The sequence below is a fragment of the Papaver somniferum genome, chromosome 5 (genome assembly GCF_003573695.1).
Source record: "Papaver somniferum cultivar HN1 chromosome 5, ASM357369v1, whole genome shotgun sequence".
NCBI lineage: Eukaryota > Viridiplantae > Streptophyta > Magnoliopsida > Ranunculales > Papaveraceae > Papaver > Papaver somniferum.
The window spans coordinates 121329898-121339154 of record NC_039362.1 but is presented as its reverse complement, the minus strand read 5'-3'; positions in this window follow the sequence as shown (position 1 = coordinate 121339154).

Here is a 9257-nt window from a genome sequence, read left to right as displayed (position 1 = left end):
ATCTCAATCTCTCGATTTGATATATACTCAAGCAAATAGAAATCTGCGAGTCTTTATCAAATACTGGAAAAATAACTTTGATGGTACCAAAGACCAATATCCAAGTGTCAATCAATTTAAATCAACAACCAAAAGGTCGGATATTCTAATTGATTGAACAACGCACAACCTGTGATATTTCAATTATATAAATAAATATAATGTGGAAAAGAAATAACACAGACACCAAAATTTTGTTAACGAGGAAACCGCAAATGCAGAAAAACCCAGGGACCTAGTCCAGATTGAACACACACTGTATTAAGCCGCTACAGACACTAGCCAACTCCAAATTAACTTCGGTCTGGATTGTAGTTGAACCCAAATCAATCTCACATTGATCCAAGGTACAGTTATGCTCCTACGCCTCTGATCCCAGCAGGATGCTACATACTTGATTCCCTTAGCTGATCTCACCCGCAACTAAGAGTTGTTATGACCCAAAGTCGGAGACTTCAATAAACAAATCTTTATCACACAGAAAAGTCTACGACAATAGATAAATCCGTCTCCCACGAATATACCTACGAGTTTTGTTCCGTCTTTTGATAAATCAAGGTGAACAGGAACCAATCAATAAACCGGTCTTATATTCCCGAAGAACATCCTAGTATTATTGATCACCTCACAATAATCTTAATCGGCGCATCGAAAAAATATATTATGGAATCACAAACGATGAGACAAAGTGTTTGTGATTACTTTTCTATCTTGTCTATCGGAGATATAAAATCTCAAGCCAATTACTTCAATTGTACTCGTACGATAGAAACAACAAGATCAGATCACACAACTACAAGAAAAGTAGTATCGGTCTGGGTTCACAATCCCATGAAGTCTTTAAGTCGTTAACCTGGTTTAGAAGAAGAAACCAAAGGTTAAAGGAGAATCGACTCTAGCTATGCAACTAGTATCACATGTAAGGTGTGGAGATTAGGTTTCCCAGTTGTTAGAGTTCTCCCTTATATAGTTTTTCAAATCAGGGTTTGCAATCAATGTTAGCTTGGTAACAAAGCATTCAATATTCACCGTTAGATGAAAACATGATTAGATTCAAGCGAATATTTCTCAATCGTTGAATCGAAAACTTAGCTTGTTACACACAAATGAAATGTCCAATTTTGGGTTTACGAACCGTTCCCAAACATTAACATTTGTTGGTTCAACAATTGTTAACCAAATGGTTAGCCATATGATTACTTTCATATCAACCATATTATTCTTCACCATAACTAGTTCAAATGACTCAAATGAACTAGTTAGAGAGTTGTTCAATTGCTTAGATCTTATGTAACTACACAAGACACAATCGAAGCAAAAATGGTTTGATTCACTTGAATCGGTTCATGAACTTTATAACCACGGTTTTCAAAAGCATTCCTTAGTTTAAATAAACATGAGTTCAAGAAAAACCGGTTTTAGATATAACTTGCTCAAGTTCGCGGACTGGGTTCGCGGACTTAAGCTCATGGAAGGAGTTCACAAACTCCAGCAGAAATTCTCGGGTCGAGAACTTCCGCCAGTTCGCGGACTTGGCTCACGCCACTTCCATTTCTCTTGATCAACAAAGTTCGCAAACTTTGGTTCAAGGAATAAGGACTTATACATATATGTGTTTCCACAACAATGCGTATATCCTACCAATGTTTATGTAATCTAAACTCTCATTTCAATCATTGAAACATTCTCAGAGGATGGATATAGTCGTTATTCACAGAAAATTTTTCGTTAGAACAATTTTCAAAGTGATTGAAATATAACATGACTTTCGTCACTAGGTAAAGATGAATTCGGCTAAAGCGAAAGCTTACCAACACGTATTTCGAGAAATAGATAGGCGAGATAAACTCGTCTCGAAATAGCAAATATGCATAATGAAAATCTATATATCAAAACGACTTTCGCCTCAAGAGTAGGAGATAGAATAGATAGACTTTTGATTGACAGATAAGTTCAAGTCTCCACATACCTTTTAGTCAATGAAGATCCACCAGTTCCTTGAGTAGTCCTTCGTCTTGTATTATAATTGCCATGGAGTTCTTGAGCTCAACTACACTTTCTATCCTAGTCCGAGACCTTTAGCTATGTAGGCTAGAAATAAAGACTTATAGTTTTGATCACTAACATTGACAAACATGCTTGAGATAGCAACGCATGCGAGTTCGACCGAGCAATGCTCTAACATTTTGTAAAATAAACTTTGGTTTAAACACTCCATTTTTCCTCTTAGTAATCATCTGGTGAGTATCAAATGTGATTGGTACTGGAGATTGCTGAGCAATAGAACCAGTAGAAAAGGGAACTGAAATATCAGGAAGACCACTCTGAGAAGTACAATGTTGAGAAGTAGTAGCATTGGTGGAATCCAAAAGATCATTTTTTCCCTGTAAATTATGGCTTAATGATATGTCAAGAACAATACCAGTAGTAGAAATATGAACTGGTGATGGGGATATAAAAGTATTGAGTTCATCTGAATGATCACTTGATAAAGAAGAAGGTACTGCAGTAGTCTTCAGTGGAAAAATAGTCTCTTGAAAAATCACATGTCTTCACACATAAACCCTCCATGAAGTAGTATCTAGACATCTATAACCTTTGTGTTGTTGACTATAACCAATAAAAATGCAAGCAGTACTTCTAGGATCAAGTTTAGAGGAAGAATAAGGTCTAATCCAAGGGTAGCATAAGCAACTAAAAGATTTGATAAATGTATAATCTGGCTTATGATGAAAATGAAGTTCATGTGGAGTCTTATTACCAATTGCTCTAGTAGGTAATCTATTGAAAGTGAAATTAGCAGTATGAAAATACTCTATCCAAAATGAGTTTGATAAACCAGATTGAAGCACGAATGTTCTCCCAACATCTACTAAATGTCTGTGCTTAGACTCTGCAACACCATTCTGTTCAGGTGTATGTGCACAAAAGATTTTACGAACAATGCCACTACTGATAAGAAAAGCTGATAAATCTTTATGTAAGAAATCTCCTCCACCGTCTGTTCTTATAGGCCCAATATGAACATTAATAATATTTTCAACTTTAGCTTTGGATAGAAGAAAGATTTGCTTAAAATCTGACTTTTCATATAAAGGGAAAATCCAACAGTATTTGGAGAAGTCATCTATGATGTTCACATAATATCTATATCATGAGTTGGATTTTACAGGACTAAGACCCCACATATCTAAGTGTAAAAGCTCCAGAGGCTTTGTTCTACAATGACAAAACTCTGCAAAAGGTAACTTGTGACTTCTACCAATACTATATTCATGAAAAAACAAAGGAGTTTGCATTACATTAGGAAGAGATGAAGTCCTACAAATATGCTGCAATGTTTGAAAAGAAGGATGTCCAAATCTTCTGTGCCAGATATCAGTGGAGGTTGTAGATGTCACACCAACAAGAGATTTATTAGAGAATTCATGCAGAAAATGTAGAGGATAAAGACCATTATGATGAGGGTCTTGTAAAATTATCTTCCTAGTTGATAAGTCTTTCACATTGAAACCATTAGGGTCAAATGTAATTGAGCAGTTATTATCCGAGGTAAACTTGTGAACAAATAACAAGTTTTGAGAGGCTTGTGGCACCAGAAGAAAATTTGATAGCTTAAATGTACGATTAGGAGTAGACTTTAAATTAAAAACAGTATTAGTTATTCTCATACCTTCACCATTAGCTGTTTGAGTGAGTTCATCACCATCATAAGTAGAAGCAAATTTTAGTTCAGAACCATAAGATGTGATGTGGTTTTTTGCTTCAGTATCAACATACCAGGGATTCACTCCTAGAATGTTAGCTATAGATAACATAACACTCAAATTTTGTGGAGTATTGATATTTAGATAGACAAAATTAAGTTTGTGTCTACAAGAAAAAAAGCTGTATGACCTCCTTTATTGAAAATATGACAAATGACATTGTCTAAACCAGTAGCTACATTTGGTGAAAAAGTATTTGGTGGTGGTGTAGGATTTGGTGGTGGTGGTTGAGAATGAAATGAGAAGGTATTTGAAGTAGATGCTCTAGCAAGTAACTGAAAATTGCTTCTAAATGAAGGATTATAAGCATGATTACCTCTACCACGATTCCTGTAAGATGAAGAATAAGGAGTGGATTTCTGCTGAGCTAAGAAAGCTTGTTGAGACTGAAAAGCTGCAAAAGCTTTACTATTTGCTTCAATTAAGAGAGATTTGGATCTTTCATTGACAACAATTTCTTCACTGAGCAATAAGTTGTGAAGTTCATCAAATGACATTGGTGGATTGCGTACACGAATCGAAGTACTAAAAGCATTGTAATCATTCCCAATTCCATTCAAAATCAAAACAACTAATTCATCATCAGAAACAACAGATCCTGCAGCGGAAAGTTGATCTGATGTTTTCTTGATTTCTCCTAAGAATTGAGTGATAGTTCCAGATCCAAGCTTCAACGATTGCAATTTTGTGCATAATTGAATAGGATGAGTGGTTGAAGTTCTTGCAAACCTGGAATCAATACTGAGCCAAAGTTCTCTTGATGAATCAGCACCAACTACGTATGGAATAACAACATCTGAAACTGTTGATTGAAGCCATAAAATTAGGATATTGTCATCATCGATCCAAGCAGTATAGTTTGCATATATGTTTCCTTGTGCTAGATCATCTTGAATGATATATATATATAGGAGGACAACGAATTGAACCATCAATGAAACCAAGAAATTTGTATCTCTTCAACAAAGGTAATATGAGATTCTTCCATGTGATAAAGTTGTCATCCTTGAGTTTAAAGTTGATGATACTGGTGATCTGATTGAGAGGAATGTGAGAGATTTGTGATTCACAAAGATTCAAAGCCATTGATGAAGAAGAATGAAGATTAGAAAAAGAAAGACATCAACAAGATTTGGTAAAGAAAAACAAAAAGAAAAAAAGATCATAGATATTGAGCGGAAGTGAGGATCTCTGGTGCTCTTGATACCATAATTGTATTATTCAATAGAATGAATTACAAGTTTATGAAGAACTGATTAATGGTATCTGAAATTACTCAAAGTAATTGGCTTGCTTAAAGAAATAAGAAGAGAAAACAAATATTAATACAGATAACGGTCGCACACAGTTAATGACCAATCAGGTCTAGCCAATAAGAAAGCAACACGTCACTAGTAGTGACAGCTAGCAGTGACCGAGTGGAACAGGTTGTAATGAAGTTTAAGAGAAGCGTCACTCAGTAAGTATGTTGCTATTATTTACAAGCAGCTTTGTAGTTTATCAGTTGGCATTCATTTCCATTTGAGATTTAACTATTACTTTAAAAATCTAGACTTCACTTATCAAGTCATGCCTCCAAAACAGTTCCGTGAAAACATAATGCGATTGTTTTCCGGTAGGTGTGGAAAACCACTCTACGGATTGATTTTGAATGAATTTAAAATTCTAAAGTAAGAACTCTTATCGTTATATTGGTCCAAACAAACCAAAACATTTGTCCAGTTTATGTCCGCGAACTGATGAAAAGAGGAGCCACATTTATAGGACATGCTGAACACGCAAAATTTATGTAAAGTTTATGTCTGCAGTCTGCACACATGATTCAAAAACAAAATATATGAGAAATTTTCCTAGCATCTTTGAGCAATAACATGAGGTAAATAAATACTGCACATGTGAAATTTGCAGCTACTTTCTCGGGAGTTCCCTTGTAGCCTGTTTGGATAACACATAAAAATAGTTTTTCGACTTTTAGAAATCAAAATGTCAGAAGTCAGTTTGGGTGTTAAATTTCAAAACGACTTCTAAAAGTCGAAAAATTGACTAACTTTTTGTGAAACAAAATAGTTTTATTTCTGACTTCTGTTTCTAACTTCGACTTCTAGAAAAACAGAAGTCAGAAGTCAGAAGCCAGAAGCAGATTTGTATCCAAATGGTCGGTTACCATCCTTCCTTCAACTCTTTCGGTCTCATCTTTTCTAGATTAGGATGCAAAACATGTGCATTCATCGTAATAGAAAACATTATCTCAAACAGTAATACATGATTTTGGGAAAGCAATAAACAAAATTCTACAGACTTTTGTACTTAAATTCAACAGGCTGAATAAATAATAACCAGGTTCCCACCACCTGAGTGGTTGTTTAACTTGTGATGACGTGCGACCACGTATAAGATGTGTGAGATCGAGTCTTTATACCACCAACATCAGCAACAACTATCAAACAAAAGGTTAATAAATCTGTAAAATCTGTATAAGATAAGAATCAAGAACTGCCAGCTGCAATTCCCTCCCTGGCCCTTGATAATGTATTGGAAAAATCATCTAACTTAAAAAACTTATCAATTGCAATGGTGGTGCATGTCTTTGTTGTTTCAATATTATTATTTGTTTCAACGTTATTATTTTTGTTGTTAAGTTACAAGGAATCAGCAACAAATGATGCTTTAATGAAAGAGTTGAAATATTCACTTAGATTATCTGTTGGTATCCTAAGACCCACCAAAAACAATAATTCTCTATCCAGTGTAATAAGTGGCTCATATCGACGACAAATCGCCAATATATTTCTTCTTCTTCTCTTCCAACTTTTTTTTTTTGATCGAAAGAGAAGATATATTGAGATAAAAGAATGTACAAGGGGTTCTACCAGAGGTAGATTGAAGAAAGTAAAAGAACAATAATCAAATTACAAGAAGATAGAATCCCAGGTACGCAAAATTTGAAATTGAGAAGATTCTAGGCGACCTGCTGCTACTGCCCAAGCTAGAACTAAGGATTTTACAGACAAAATTAAATCATCATCCGTTTTGTAGAGATATTGTTCCTCAAATCGTCTACAGTTTCTTTCATTCCAAATGGTATGGACAATCGCAGCTGGTATCAAACCCCATATATAATTCTTTGACTGAGAAAAGTATCCATAATGCCAACTGTCTGCCAAGGTTCTCATGGAACCAGGTAAAACCCATACCCAACCTGTAATAGGCAGAATACTCGACCAAATCTTGTAAGCAATCTTACAATGTAAGAAAAGATGTTCCTGTGTTTCAACACCAATGCCACACAGAACACAGGAATTATAAAGATCCATACCTTTATGTTGCAAGATGTCAATTGTATTCAGTCGTCCGTGAATCAAGCACCACATTAATATATTAACCTTAGGTGGAATTGCTGGTTTCCAGACGAACAAGTGAGGAAAATGATCAACTCCAACTTCTTCCATTAACTTAGCATAAAGGGATTTGACAGTAAAAACTCCTGTGGAATGAAGTTTCCATCTACGTGTATCAAGAAGACCATCCCGAACTGGTGGGCTATCCCCTATTACAGTAAGAAGAGTAGCGAGTTCTTGCACCTCTGAATTTGTAAGGTCTCGCCTGAAATCAAACTTCCATCCACCTTCTAAAGATATCATGGCATCCACAGTAATATTTTTATCCCGGGAAAGCTTAAAGATGTTAGAATAAGTTTTTGCAAATGACGAATCCCCACACCAAATGTCATTCCAAAAAGAAATTAAGCTCCCAGAATGTAAATATAAAGTAGAATTCATACTCACAAGATCAGCAGTTTCCGCAATGGCTCGCCAACAAGAGACACCATAGGTCTGGGTGATCTTTCCAGGGGACCAATATGAGTACTCAGATCCATATTTATCAACTATTATCTTGTACCAAAGATTGTTCTTTTCAACACCAAACCTCCAACACCATTTTGCAAGTAAAGATAAATTCATTAATCGAAGATTGCAAACACCTAGGCCACCTCTTTCCTTAGTTGCACAAACCAAATCCCAGTTAACCAGGTGAGAAGTCTTAACACCCTCTTTGTATTCCCATAAGAAGTTGCGCATCTTCTTCTCTAGGATTTTAATAACTGAAATGGGGGCTTTGAACAACGAGAAATAATACGTGGGGAGAGAGGTAAAATGCATTTAAGAAGAACAAGCTTACCTCCCTTTGATAAAGAAATACGTCTCCAGACGGATAATCTAGCATCAAACCTCTCTATAATTGGGTCCCAAATTCTTTTCGAACCGGACCTAGCACCTAGCGGCATTCCCAAATACTGAAAAGGTAAACAATCTATTGCACAACCAAATTCCTCAGCCCACAAGGATAAGTTTGATACTTCCCCAACAGAGATAAGCCTTGTTTTAGAAGTGTTTACGTTTAAACCTGCAATGTACTCAAAACATTGTAAAGCTGAAAACAGGTTATGTAACTCCTCTTTGTTATTATCAATAAAGAATATCGTATCATCGGCATAATGAAGGTGATTGATTAAGATACTTGCAGGTGTAACTGAGAAACCACTAAAAAGATTCTGATTGGCTGCTCTGTCTATGTATCTGGAAAAACCCTCCATCGCAATGTTGAACAATAGAGGAGAAACAGGGCATCCCTGTCTAACGCCCCTTGTACTAGTAAAATAACCGAAAGAGGAACCATTAATTAGAACTGAGAATGACGAAGTAGAATAACAAAACCTCAACCAGTTGCGCCACTTCCTGCTAAACCCCATCTGAATAAGCACAAATTCTAGATATTTCCAATTTATTCTATCAAATGCCTTTTCAAGATCAATTTTGCACACAATCCCTGCATTTCCAGACTTTAGCCTAGAATCTACCAACTCGTTGGCTATTAAGGTACCATCAATAATTTGTCTTCCTTCAATATATGCACATTGCGTTGGGGAGATGAGCTTATCTAAGACAAGTTTGAGCCTCATGGCTAGAACTTTTGAAATGATCTTGTATATACTGGTAAGGAGGCATATAGGTCTACAATCCTTGATTGTCTCAATGTGGTCTTTTTTTGGCACCAGAGTAATGAAAGTAGAATTGTGCTTAGAATTAATATTACCTGTTGTGCAAAATTCATTCACAGTAGCCATGATATCCTCTTTGATGAAATGCCAGCACTTTTGGAAGAAGAGTATAGGAAAACCATCTGGACCCGGGGCTTTATCATTTCCTAAGGCCATGATGGCATGAGTGACCTCTTCTTCATTAAAATCAGCGTCTAAGATAAAAGCCTCTGTAGCCGTGATTGAATCAAAATGAATCCCTTCTAAAACAGGCCTTATGACTTCTTCTTCAGTGAACAGTGTTTTGTAGAATCCCACTATATGATCTTGTAGCAACTTCCTGTCAGACACAAGAACATTACCGATGTATAGTTGCCTAATTCTGTTGTATCTACGTCTAGCAGAGGCATTAC